The 14,351-nt window shown below is 38.6% G+C and overlaps 1 protein-coding gene across 2 annotated transcripts in view; it reads right to left on the reverse strand.

The window, feature by feature from the left end:
* GPR146 (G protein-coupled receptor 146) overlaps positions 1–14,351 on the reverse strand; it is a 51,309-nt gene that overhangs the window by 9,857 nt on the left and 27,101 nt on the right. Inside the window, exon 1 of one of the 2 annotated variants that reach the window (XM_032983734.2) lies at positions 5,326–5,497. The exons of the other annotated variant lie outside the window; for it this stretch is intronic. The gene's annotated coding sequence lies outside the window, so the exon portion shown is untranslated. Of the gene's footprint in view, positions 1–5,325; positions 5,498–14,351 lie in introns of those variants that run through there. 2 annotated transcript variants of the gene reach the window in all.

Genomic DNA, 14,351 nt, shown 5'->3' on the forward strand with positions numbered 1-14,351 from the left:
CCTATTTTTGTGCAGTTCTAAGGATATGGTATTCCATCTAGTGGAATGAATTTACCTGTATTTGTCTACAAGCCTTAGCTGCCTGGTTTTCTGAAATGAGATACAATTTTGAGATGCCCAAATATCCACTAGGTAATACTGTCCTTAAAAAATTGAGTTACATACGAAGCGAAACCCCTGTAATTTTCATAGAATTCATATTCACTTCCAGTAACTTTTATGGTGTATTACAGGAGTAGTTAGAAAGAATGTAGTATTAGTGTATAGGCTTCATAAAGTTCTTTGAGTTCTGGGTTTTATAAAGTTGACTAACTGGAATACAAGAAATTAGAGCTTTTAAGCGTCAGCAGAGTTGCCAGCGCCATTCGGAGTGCTGAATACCAACAGCCAGTTAGCACTACTGCAGCTCCTGGTCCGTGTTTTCAGAGCACTTGGAAGCTGATTTTGATACAGCTATCCTACTTTAAAACTAAGTGGCAACAAACTTAAATAAAATTCAGCATCAAGATGATGGCTATATATATTCGGTTTTTTAGCTGGTTCAGTGAAAAAAAAAAAAAAATTAAAAATTTAACCCACGGCAGAATTTCCACTGTGCTTATAACTGATGAGCCACAGAAACCAAAAGACTTAATTGAAACATACAATTTCAGTTTCTTGGAGAGCACCCAAGCCCATTAACTGTAGCAAGCATTTTCATTCAATTTAAAACTGAATGTAAGTTGCATTTTCTTTTCATATGAAATACTTCAACTCAGTGGATCTAGCACGGGTTACACGCCCCTTCAGCAAACATTCTTACTATCATGATGTTGATGTTCAAAGTAGCTGGGACTTTGTAGATTTGCATAGTAGTGCCACTGTTTTTAATGAAAGTACATAGTTCATTTTTTCTGATTTAACAAATTGAATATACTAGGTGGGTGATTTCATTAAAGGATCTTTCTTATATGGGGAAAAATTGTTTATGAATCTTAATATGTTCCTTTTTTTAATGTAAGGATCATCAGATCATGGAGACAAATTTAAAATTTTCTGCTGGGGCCTTTTTCATATTGGGGAAAATATAAAATTACAAGGCAGTTTTATGTTAATTTGAATTGCTTAGCTAATTCAATTGTTTAGAGCACAGGTGCAAACAGATAATTTGCACCCCTTACAAGATAGCAAGTGCTTAGATCTCTGCATTCCTAACATTTTGGAGATGCTCAGGTTCCACTTAAGCAATGTATATGAACTGAACACCGTGCTTTTGGTCCACATAAATCAGCATCACTCCAGTAAAGATGACAGATTCTCGCCAATCAAAATTAACGGAAATTATCCATATTCTAGATATTGCAGGCTGAATTTATCCCAGGGACAGAGCATCAAAGGTGTACTGACTCTGCTGGAATTACTCTGTAAACGAATTGGCCCAATGACTTGGCATGGTGGAAACACCAGCTCTTATCTTAACCCACTGTTTGTTAGCTTCACCCATGCGTAGGACTTGTGACAGGGAGCACTGCTGAAATTTGGCAGCATGAAAATGCTCCCTATAGATATTCTGCTGCCAGTTGCAAAGACTGACAGGAGGCACAGATGGTGGTTTTCCTGGAAACTGTAATATAATGCCATTTCCTATTAGAAACATCAGTGAAAGATGACCCAGTGACTTGTCAACAAGACATCACTTTGACCACGTAGGAAACTCTTGTGAAACAGATTCAGGTTGCAGGTACCAGGTTTCCAGTAAATGCAAAAATATTGACATAGTTCCTTCTCAGATAACATTTATGAGTATAAAACTGGTTTGAGTTTAGAGTTTGAAGGGGAAAATCAGCCCTCAGCGAAGTTGCACTAAGGCTGAAATTACTTCAGAATTTGTCACATCCGTTGGAGATAAACAGATCTTTTCCTGATAATTGTCAGCAAGTCTGACACATCTTGTTCTTGATACTCCTGTGGCTTTTAATTTCTATTGCCTGGTGAAGGAAATAAAATTTTCTAGCTGTCTCTTGGATGAACTTGCGTATTTACTGATTGCGTCTTATGCCATTTATAATGCCTGAATAATATTTTTAAATTTTGCATTCTAGGAGGGCTAGTATAATATTGATGCTTATCTAAGGGTGGCTATTATTAGACTGTAAGGTTTGGAGTAGGAATTTTCATTTACCAGGGTCTTGAAATTCATTAAGAGGCATCTTACTGACATGAATGGGTTCTGATTTGTCTTTATACTGTTTGTCATGTGCCATTCCCCACTCTACTTTATCAGTGACAGGAGTTTTTACCCCATATTAATCAAAATTTTCTACCAATAATCTTGATTTGTCATAAGGCTCCCCATTGCACCTATATTTATGGAACGGCCCTTCCAAGCCAGTAATAACCTTTAGCACTTTTGACAGGTCTAAATATTTGATGATTTTATTTGAGTCCTTGGCCATACCTTCACAGGTGTGTGGGTGGGCATGCTTCCTCAGATGATCTTAATGGGTGTCATTGTTTCCGGCCCAGTTTGAGGCTGGGATAATATCCAAGGGCAAAAAAATGAAAGTGATTTTGGGGGAAGAAATATGCAAAGGAGTGTGGGACCTCTGTAAGCCAGGACTCTCTAAACCTAAATTCTCCCATTAAAAAACATCTGTGAAGTTACATCTTGAGTATACTACCTGTAGCCACCTATTACCCACATTCTGTCCAATCCATGGTATTTTGTGAAGACATGGTTAGGAATTGTACAAATTCCTGGGGCTACAGTCAATAAATGACATTGAAATAAATACCAGTGCTTACTAATTGCAGTGTATTGATTCACATGCTATACAGCAAGTACTGGTGGAGATTTTTTAAAATTTGAACAGATTTTTTTAAAAATATTTTTTACTGTCCTCAGTACATACACACATTTTTAATAATCTTGAACACCACAGGAGGAAAGTATGATTTCTGTAGCGCATTCTCTTACTGCAGGAGCTGTACAGAGCCTTGATATATAAAATTGCATTGGGTTTGCATGGCAAGGTTTTGGTAGCGGGGGAGTTAAAAACCTGTGCAACTTCAGCTGGAAAGATGAGTGAGAATGTGTGAGAGGAACCACTCTGCAGCCACCCAGGTCAGTGAGGAAGGAGGGCAGGAGGTGCTCCAGGCGCCGGAGCAGAGATCCCCCTGCAGCCCGTGGGGCAGAGCAGGGGGAGGCAGGCTGTGCCCTGCAGCCCGGGGGGGTTAACGGTGGGGCAGCTTCCACCTGCAGCCCGGGGAGGACCCCAGGCCGGAGCAGGGGGATGTGCCCCAAGGAGGCTGTGACCCCGTGGAGAGCCCACGCTGGAGCAGGCTCCTGGCAGGACCTGTGGCCCCGTGGAGAGAGGAGCCCACGCTGGAGCAGGTTTGCTGGCAGGAGCTGTGACCCGTGGGGGACCCACGCTGGAGCAGTCTGTTCCTGAGGGGCTGCGGCCCCTGGGAGGGACCCACGCTGGAGCAGTTCGTGAAGAGCTGCAGTTCGTGGGAAGGACTCACGTTGGGTAAGTTCGTAGAGGACTGTCTCCCTCTGGGAGGGACCCACGCTGGAGCAGGGGCAGAGTGCGAGGAGTCCTGCCCCGGAGGAGGAGGGAGCAGCAGAGACAACGGGGGATGAACTGCCCACAACCCCCATTCCCCGTCCCCCTGCGCTGCTGTGGGGAGGAGGGAGAGAAATCTGGAGCAAAGCTGAGCCCAGGAAGAAGGGAAGGGGTAGGGGGGAAGGTGTTTTAAGATTTGGTTTTCTTTCTCCTTATCTTGCTCTGATTTGATTGATAATAAATGAAACTAATTTCCCCAAGTGGAGTCTGTTTTGCCCATGATGGCAGTTGGTGAGTGATCTCCCTGTCCTTATCTCAACCCACGAGCTCTTCATCTTCATTGTATTTTCTCTCCCCCATCCAGTTGAGGAGGGGAGTGATGGAGTGGTTTTGGTGGGCACCTGGTGTCCAGCCAGGGTCAACCCACCACAAAAATAAATCTATAGTCTGCTTCCTACTGTGCTAATGGGTGGAAGCCTGAGGAGTAATTAGTTTGTCACAGAGCCAGTTTCTTAGTAATGGTTGATAAATGGTTGTTTTTACATAGCCCACACAGACACAGGGTGCATTCCAACAGTAAACCACAGTTCGTAGGAGGTCACTAGAGCCTACTAGCCTATCATCACTGAAATGAGCCTTACATGTTTTAGCTGTTGTGGAAAATATCCAGAATATTCTGATAAATGCTTATCTGATGTTCAGATCCTACATGCAGAAGTTTAAATGAATCATCCTGATGTGCAGATCACAAACATAGATGTTCACATGAATCACTTTGTCCAGACATTTGATTAACTTTTATTTCATCATTTCAGAATTAGTCCAACTTCTGTTGAAACTCAGGGGATACTGCTTTGACTTAAATGATGGAGCCAGTAAAATACGTGAAGGATATGATGCTGCCATGAGAAATAGGGTGCTGCCTTTTTATGCTCCTTTAGCACTTATATAAAAAGGACATAAAGTTCAGCTGACAGAGCCCTAAAGGAAGGTAGGTCTTCTGCTAAGTACAGTAAAAAACAGATTTGCAGATATGGTGATTAGCATAGTTAAAAATGCTTAATGGAGGCTAAAAAGGACAGCAGTCATTCTGCTTATTCAAAGCTTCTGTTGAAAGCAGTTAGGAAATTTTTGGTGCTTTGAAGTTTGCCTTTGGCTTTCTTTCTTTCATAATGAATGAAAATGCAGCTTAATTGTGATTAATTAGTTAATTAGTTACTGCTGTATCTTTTAGCTGTTTCGCAGTAATATTTCACAGTATGGTTTGCTGTGTGTTTTATTGCTGTGCTATGAATAGAAGATTCATAACTATCTCACTTTCATTGAGAACATTTTTGCTTTATTAAAGACTAATTAGTTTAAGTTTTGATCAATTCCTCTGCTATACTTTTGCTATACTGTTATATTCTAGATTTAATATACAGAAAAATTGAGATCTCATATATTCAGTGATTAACAAAAAACTTAAAAGCACATACTTAGCATATAAAGAAACAGTAAATGAGAAATCTGGCGTAATATACAAGAGCAAGAAAATTTATATGCATAAGAAAAAGCCTACTGTAACTTTTTTTTTGGACAACTAGGGAAAAGTAGGAACATGACAAATTTAATCAGTAACGTTTTTCGTAAAGAACTGTTACCTAAAAACTGAACTTTGGTTTCTAACGATGGCACCAATCATTTTCACTGATCCAAGGTTTATATGCATTAATGTAAATTGTTTCAAGGCTCTTAAAAACCAAAAGCAATCTAAAAGGTGAATTTCTTAAAATCTCACCTGGTAGGCACTGCCTTGTTGTTCCCTGATGGTTGGTAGAAACATTTTGCCCATCAAGTCAGACCCTTTTCAAAGTGAGCTCAGCAGAAACTCCAATATCTCATTGCTCTAGCAGGAGTAAACAATGGGAGAGCTTAGAAAAAGAGCGCTGACGCTGCTGCTCTGCCCTCGGTAGTGGTACCAAGCTTTGTGTATACATGTGACTTCCCCTGCACATACATACACATAATCCTTTAAGCTTCAGCTGCACGCTCTTACTGGCGCAGAGGGCTGTTGCAAAAACAGGGGGCCTGATCCTGCCATAAGGACTATTCTGCATACTGTGTTCATAATTGTGAAAGGGGCTTTTAGGGGTCTTTTTTGGGAAAGGACAAGCTGAAAGGACATTACTGCGGTTTGAGAACAGCTCAACCTTTGGTGTAGTTATGTAACAGGAGACAAATAGCGGCTGCATTGAACTGGGAGAGCTTTTTTGGGTACGAGAAAAGAATTTTTACCATAGGAGTAGTTACTATGAAAAGCTGTGTTAACATAGTAATAAACTTGGAGCAAAATAGGCCAAACTGGCAAAAATACTGTTATTAAAATTTGATTTTCTTTACAGCTACTCATCCCAGCTGTGTTTGTCGGGAGTCATATCCCTTCCCGCCTTTGAAAAACAATGCTACTTAGCAAAAGCAAGTAACATCCACTTGGCCTCTGGAGAGTTTACACAGTAACCAACATAAGACCTGAAAAAGAGCCAATGTATACTTTTAAAAATACTTTAATGTAAACCTCAGAATTATTTTAAGCATTCAAAAAGAACATTTTAATTAAAATAATAAAAAAAAAAGGTAAGGAAAACACTACTGCTATATCATCTTACTTTAATGAGATGGTAGGTAAATGTAAATTCTTTCCATTTGAATAAAAAGCATGTAATGTCATGATTCTGTCTACTTAGCTTGAATACAAATAGTCCTTAAATAATTTGCCTTTTTAAACTGTACCAAAGAATTAATTTATATGTTTTCCTTCCTCCCCAAAGCAGTAAAGTGCAATATATGCTTTTACTTATCAACCAAAAAGGAGCTGACCCCTAAAATGAGTGAAGAATTTGTCATTCGTATTCAGTGTGTATGTAGCATGTGTGTTTTCTTTAGTGTATGTAATATATGTGTGCTTTCTTATTTTATACCATTAGTTGCTTATTTTTGTTCTTATACTATCTTCTAAGCTAAAACTTCACAATAGGACTCCAGGACAGAATCTAAGGTTAACTTAACAACTGAGAAATTTTTTGATTGTCAGTATTTATGATCTAAGTATTTGCCTAGTTCAGTTATTTTTTTGTTCCTTTTGGCTAAGCTTTTATTGTTTAAATTAAAGTAAAAAAACCCCAAGTCTCTATTTACAATCTTTATGACATAGCAGCTCTGTTTAGAGGTCCCACGTTAATATTTTCCATTAAATGCTCTATTGTTAGAGATTGGTCAAATTGTTAAATAAACAAAGACTTAATCTCAGAAGTAATATTTCTTTGAGGAGACAATGTGGGGCAGCCCAGGATTATGCTTTTTCCTTTTATTTTATGGTTTGTTATATTTCATGTTTATCACTCATTTGATTAAGCCATTATATATGGTTTGTATTTTGAAACACAGAGCAAAACCCCCAAACTGTGTTGATTTACATTTGATAAAATACCAGTGACAGTTAGGCATAGAGTTTGAGGTGAAGTGTACTTTCCTTTTGAAATTCAGACCTCATAAACTTTAGCATATAGGCTTTTTGCAGGAGAAAAATGCAGAGATTGAGAGACGGAATAGTATGCTTTCAGTCTCTAGGGAGAGCAGAAGGTAATAATGTGGCTCCTTTGAGTCTGCTGCTCTCTTGGTTTTATAGAGGTGACTGCTTGCTCTTATAGGCCCCGCCAGTCCATCACTTATTTCAGTTTGCGGTGCCCACAACCTAATATTTTTTACATTATCCTGGTCGGGTTTGTCTAGCACGCTTTTCCTAGGGCTTGTTTGAATGTAAAGATACAGAATCCCCTACACAGTCATGCTATGTAACTAGCACGTGTCACTGATTGTCTGGAGGGACTTGGGGTGGTTGTGGAGCAGAGGAGAGTGTTGTGCTTTGACCAAAAAGGTCCAAATTTTAACGATATTTGTTCTTGTAGAATTTGCTCAAGTATTTCTTGTGGCAGACCCACGAGGCTTTGTGCTGAGAGTCAGTCCTGGCCAGACAGCTGCAAGAAGACTGAGTGAAATGGGGAACAGGGATGTTTGAGGTTTACTTTAGTGATTTATTTTTTAACTCTGCCTCATTGCAATGTAAGCAAGTGCCCGCCTCAGTGAAAGTGGAGCCTCTTACCTGACCTGCCAGGAAAATTAACCCATACTGAAAACACCTTTAAACACAAGCCAGATATTTTTTTCTGTGCATGGGGTAGAAGTTCCACTGGATAGGAGTCCAGCATGAGTGTGAAACACATGCATAACCTAATGCACTTTACTGCCACTAGGCAGCAGGAATCTGAGTGGCCTTGGGGGTCTCCTCATATGCTTAATTTTCATAAGCAGTATACTGTTGCTATTGGCTTGATTAATATGCTGAATTAAATATGGCAGTTCCCTGTCCATCCTCCTTCAAATACAGTTCTCATTGCTGATGGTTCTATGAAGTTAATTCACATTACAAAAGTTTGTAATTACAACTAACTTTGTTAATATCAAAGTTGTATTTGAGCAGTGCAGGTTTTTGTTTACAGAATAATTTGTAGTGGTTCAGATGATGAAGTCGATGTGTTTGAGGTGCTGATGTTTCTGACACATTGCTATGTCTGGTATGAATTGATAGACAAGTCTGGTAATATATTTTACTTACAGGAGCTAAATAAGACAAAAACTAAGAAGTTCAGTTTTGTTCAGAAGTATAATGACTTTCAAAGTTCATCTTCTAGGATTGCTCTATGCAGTAACTTAGACTTAGGCAGGGTTAAGTAATTTAGATGGATTAAACAAATCATAAGGTTAAAGTGAAAGTAGTTATTTAGGACTGTGGTTGCCAGAATATTACTTTTATGAGCTGAAGTGGTTTTATTGAAGCATCACTATGGCATTAGTGAATTAGTGGGTGCACATTTGGGCCCTTCATACCCATGTGTAAATTGTTTATAAAGAATAGTTATTCATATTAAAGGATTATCAGAAATACACCTCAGTATACTTTTATCTTAGGCTGAAATGATGGTTCCTTCAGAGAAGCACAAATGGTTGATCGTACATGATAAGGAGACCGTGGTGTGGGCAGAGATCTCATTCATGGCACAGAATGTGGCCGGTTCCCACTGACATTTCTTCTCATTTTTCAGTACTGATGTTTTAAGCGTAGAAGCAAGTGGTAATATTAACGGGATTCATTCAGAACTGTTTATTTGTGTTTTATCTGAGTGTGAGTATTCAGCAAGTTCATATTTGGTCATAACATGTCTGAAAATGCTTTGATAATTGCTTTAAAAAAAATTGAAATTGAATGTGCAAATCATCTGAAATAAGCAAGACTTATTTGCAAATTTTAGATTAGTTGCTTTAGAACTGCCTTTTATATGAGCACAACTTTTAGTTCCTTTCATTTTTTAATCTGCTACAATATTTCAGGTTGTAAGAACTTTGATGGAAAACTTTAAAAAGGCGACCACGGTTCTACCAGTGCTGCAACTCCATTAATCATACATTCATTCTTCAGAACCAGCGTCTCTGGTTTGAGCAATTCAACCAGCTTTCCCTGAGGGCCGTTTGCAAACCAGCTCTGGTGCAACTTGCTGCGGTAGCTGGATGCGCGGCGGGCGGCACAGCCTCCCTGCTGGCGAGGGCCACGGGCCTCGGGAGGGGAACGTGTGCGGCTGCACTCTCACGGCTTGATTCCCAAAATGGACCGCCAAGGTGCACCCTTTCCAGGGGCAACGCAAACTGCTGACACGGGTGCATGAACGTTATTTTCCTTGTGCCGGCTCCATCGTTACAGGAGCAGGAACCTCCGGCAGAGGGTCAGTGGCAAGCGGGCTGGGAGAGGAGTGATAGCATCTGGGTCCATCGCAGCTCCTTCCTTTGCTGCCACATGACTCAGGATCCTCGTGTGGTTTTAGTGAAAATCCTTCAGACCTGCTAACCCAGCTAATGCAGAGAAGCTTTCCAATAGTATTCAGAGCTTGTGATTCACTTCAGTAAAATGCGTTTTGTTTGTTTATTTTTGAAAAGACTATGATTCTGTTTCAAAAACATGGTTCTATGCTAAAAATGTAGGACAAAACCTGATAGTTGCATACAGATGGGAGTGACGATAATGGGAAAGGCGGAAGTATTGGTGTCATTTCTAGTCAGTAGACTTTTTAACTTGGGCTCCTTTATATTTGACCTCTAATTCAAATGGCCAAACTGTTCAAATTCACTTTTATGTCATTGCTTGTGTGGATGCATTAGAGACATATTCTGGTGCATCTGTGTGCATCTTTTGTCTCCGCATACTTTGGATAATTTTATTTGCTATTGTTTGAAAATGTCATTAGACATTAAATCAGTTTGTTTAGTTATTGTGGGCTAATCCAAACATACAGAATATAATACACTGATCCTGATCTTTTCCTGTTACCAGGCTTTCAGCAGCTTTTTTTGCAGACCTCAGGTGGTGGGGATGGAGGAAGGGCTTTAACCCTCTGGGTGTATTTTGTGAATGCTACAGGACAGGCTGAATGCTACACTACAGCTCCCTTTGCAGTACAGGAGAAACAGGAGAGGAGATATATAAGAAGGGAAAAAGTCCAGGGCCTTACTGTCTTCCTTAATAAATGCTTGGGTACAGTCTCCCCATGCTTTCAAAAAGATGTAAAACAGCAAGATTGCGTATTCAAGACTGTGACTAGCTAGCAGGATTTCATAGCCAGCTGACCATGAAGCGTGCCTAGCTTCTAAAATCTGCTTGATTGAACATTACTTCCTGAAGCCTTCCGGATTTTGGTGAAAATCCTTGTACAAAAATCTTTTAAGACGAGGTTGTATGGTTGAAGAACTATTTCTTTTAAAGGAAGGGAAGTGGAGTTTAAACATCATTTCCTCTAGCTGTCCATTTTACTATTGCTACTTTTGATCTATGTTAATTTGAAAATACAATTTATTAATCAAGCTCTACCACAACAGGTATTTTGATAGCATAAATCTATTGTATTTGTTGTTAATAGCAAATTTTAAAGGGAAGAAAAAACAGAGGAAGAACTCAACAAAAATGTTGACCTCAATGAATAAAAACTGGACTGTTTGTACTATGAGAAAATGAGATAATTATGGCTATAAAATTCTGTGCTCAAAGAATGAAAATATACAACTTGCATGCTATGTGGAAATGGGAGAGAGCCATTACATTAGGACAGATGCAATGAAATCTTTTCTTCATAATAATTCTTAATAATGTGGGGATATTTTTTTAGTTAAGGACTAAAACTGTCCTGGAGAGTGTTCCTGGAGTTTGGCAGCAGTGCAAGAAGATGGTTTGCAAACATTCCACACCAGGGAAATATTTGAAAACTGGTACGTGGTGCTTGGCCACTATTACAAGCAGCATTAGATGCATTTTTTGTTGCATTACAGCCATCTGGCAGGTAAGTGGTCCATTTGTCTGTTAACAGATGAAGTTTTCCTAGCCAGCCTACTTTTCAATCATTCTGTGTAAAATTTAATTTTAGGCTTACTCTTCTTTTTTGGGAAAAAAAAAAAGTGATTAAAAAAAAAGCATGTAAGAACAAAGGGTTAAACCATCGGTTAAATACAGCATAGTAACACTGCAAAGTAGTTAGAGCCATTATGGAGCTTTACTCTAAATTTTAGAATTAATTTTTCCTTTAAGCAATAGCTAAATGGTTTTCTTAAATTGTTCGTGTGTTACACGAACAGTATCAGATCAGTGTATAAAGTTCAGCATTTTCTCCAGAGTTTCTGAAATCCTACTACGAAGAGTACTTGCATCTTAGAGTCTGACACCAAGTAGAAATAAAAGACTGAAATAATAACACCACTAACTTGCTTTAATTAATTGTATGTTTCTGTACCTAAGCTTGAAGGGTGGAAAGTATTGCTTTAAAGACTACCTACAAAACTGGTGAATGAGCAGCCACTTAGGGTGCCACTTCAAAGGTCCAAAAGAGCAACAGAAGGGAAGCTGCTTTTGAATTCTCTCAGTTCCTCCTGCAGCCCAGACCTTGCAAAGGAAAACAACCTAGAAATGGTTATTTTCTTTTGTGTTAGTTACATAACCAGCTCCTAGCAAATAAAACTGGAGGTGGAGCAGCCATACAAAGATCCACTTAATAACCTGTGCCTACCATATCTGCTAAAAGAATCTTACCTGACTCTAATAGTTTTTCCTTCCTGGCAAAGGGAGATTCCTCACACTGTCTTAATACAAAAAGACCTAATAAAATTCAGGAGCCAGCTGTAGCTTTCGGTTGCACTGGTGCATATTTTGAGATTCAAGGATTCAAGACTTTGTGGTTACTCCAGATTTATATCTTATTGCTGAAGCGGTCAAACAAATCTTGTTTTCTACCATTTTATACTTTTCAGATTTCTCTGCATGTAATATTGCTGTAATTAATACTAAAGAAGTAGAAAAAAGTAGCTGAAAATGGAACCCTGATTTGCACAGAAGTGCTCAGTCTTCCCTTTAGGATCAGTTGAAGCTCCAGTAATTGTGCTTTCATGCTAATTATCCTATGCTGTTTTTAAACTTTGACTTTGCAGTCATGCTGTAGCTTCCATTAACCAGCATTTGAGATGCAGGCTGGTACTTTGTGCTTGTCGATGACAGCTTCAGCTGGTCAGCCTCCTCTGTTTTGGCAGTTGTGCTCTTTGCCTCCCTGCCTGTGTTAGCCATTGTCCCAGCCACCCACTACACGCCATGCCTTGACCTAGTCAGCTGGCGGATGGCTGTCTCTGTCTCCCTCATTATTTTCTTCCCACAGCTCTACTAATGGCCCTCTCTTGGCTCTGGGACTTCAGTTTGTGATTTACTAGTTATGAAATTCTGGAACTACATCAGTGTTCTTTCATTGTCTTCAGGTGTCAGCTGTAACACCACTGCAGAGATGTTAAAGTATAGTGCCATCATTTGAAGGATGATTAGGAGACCAGTTTGAGGGTAGCTATTACCGATGATATAGTAGGTAAAAAGGATCAAGAGAATTTGTGTATTTGGTCGTTCTAACAATTTTTTACACTTTATGTGAAATTACACCTGGAAAGGAGGGACTTGTAGTAAGTATAAAATTCTAAGATGTCACCTGTACTCACCTTCTACAAACTTGATAATCATTACCTCTGTAAGAATTAAAAGTCTGTTCATGTAGTCCAGAGCATAAAACACTGTCAGACAATGTGTAATGGAAATTTATAAGAGCCAATATTTAACATCTTGAAATGAGAAACATCCATGATATTTTTTTTAAATCACTTCACTTGAATTTAGTATATATTACAACAAAATATGAAGGTAAATATTAAGGTATTTTCATCAGATGGCTTTAAATTAATCTTTGGTTTTCCTTTAAAAAAGGAAAATAAAGAACCTTTGAGCAATGGAGAAACAGGGTACTTTTCTTTGCTATCACTCTAAAATAAGACACTAAGAGAAAAATTACCTAGAAATAATTTCATCTCCATGTTTAAAGCTCTGGTTATTTGAGTCCAGAATGCTTTTAAATTATCTGTTTCAGGCCTTGATACTGCAAATTAACTTTGGATAGTTAGATGCATACATAGAGGCAGAACAAAACCCCACTGAAATTAATAGTTCTTGTGTGGCCTGGGGTCCTGTCTCTGTGTTTGCTGTGTGTTTGTTTATTTTTGAAGTGTTTTAGAATACCTTTTCCAACTAAATATATGATGTTCTATATATGACAAATGAGTAGTACCACACTTCAGACCATCTGACAAAGTAGCTTTCCTTCCCTTTGTTTTGGAAGATCTCTTTGATTCTGCTTGTATTTAAAGTGTGCTGCTGGGTAATCATGGAACGTGTATCTGTTTAAATCAAATTCAAAGAGTATCATGAACTGACACCTGCTTAGGTCTTTAATTAAAAGTGGCTTAATCTCTAACAATCTCTACATACATAAGCAAAAAGTGTCTGTGTTTAATGTGTACTTTGAACTGCCATTCATTTAGAAATCAAAGATTTGTAAATGAAACACAGTATGCTAGACATGATGGTGTTTGACTGGAATCCCTTCTCATTGTCATAGCCTAGTTTTCCTAATGCTGTCAGCCCTTGGGAATACATTCTTATTAAAAATTATGTATTGAGGGAAAATGTATGTATCAGCTATATAAAAGTGTAATTAAAATAGGCAAATACATACAATGGGACATGTAGTGGAGAATTGCTCCTCCTTGGAAGGGTCACCAGAGGGAATACTGCTTGTATTTTCAGGTGTATATATGCTATAGAAAGAGATGTATTTTGTGTGTTTTTCCCAACTGTGTAAATTTTGCTGTTATAATATGTCTTAAAATTAAAGACTGATCTTAGTTTAGTTAATGTTCGTATTTTCTTTCTCAAATCTCTCAGCTTTCCTCCTCCAAAAGATCTCCCCTGTGTTCCTGAAACAAATGTATAGAAAGCTTTGTATTTTTCTTTTTTGTTTGTTTACTTTTTTTTTGTTTGGTGGTTTTTGTTGCTGTTGGTTTTTTTTTTGTGTGTGGTTTTTTTTGTTTGGTTGGTTTTGTTTTTTTGTTTTGTTTTGGCAGCTGGGGACAGTAAATCGCAGTAAGCGATAATAAGCATCAATTTTAACTATTGAAGGGAAAAAGAAAAAAGAAAAGCAGCCTTTTCAGTTTTTGCAGATCCGTAGTTTCAGTTATCCCTACTCCCCGGTGGCATCTATAACGATTTCCAGAATAATAGTCTGATCTCACTTCTGCTATCCTCACAGTCAAGTTAACAGGTTGTTTGAGAACTTCAGCCTCTCTTCCAAATAGAAAACATTAGTA

Source organism: Tyto alba, unplaced genomic scaffold (genome assembly GCF_018691265.1).
Source record: "Tyto alba isolate M040663 unplaced genomic scaffold, T.alba_DEE_v4.0 Super-Scaffold_28, whole genome shotgun sequence".
NCBI lineage: Eukaryota > Metazoa > Chordata > Aves > Strigiformes > Tytonidae > Tyto > Tyto alba.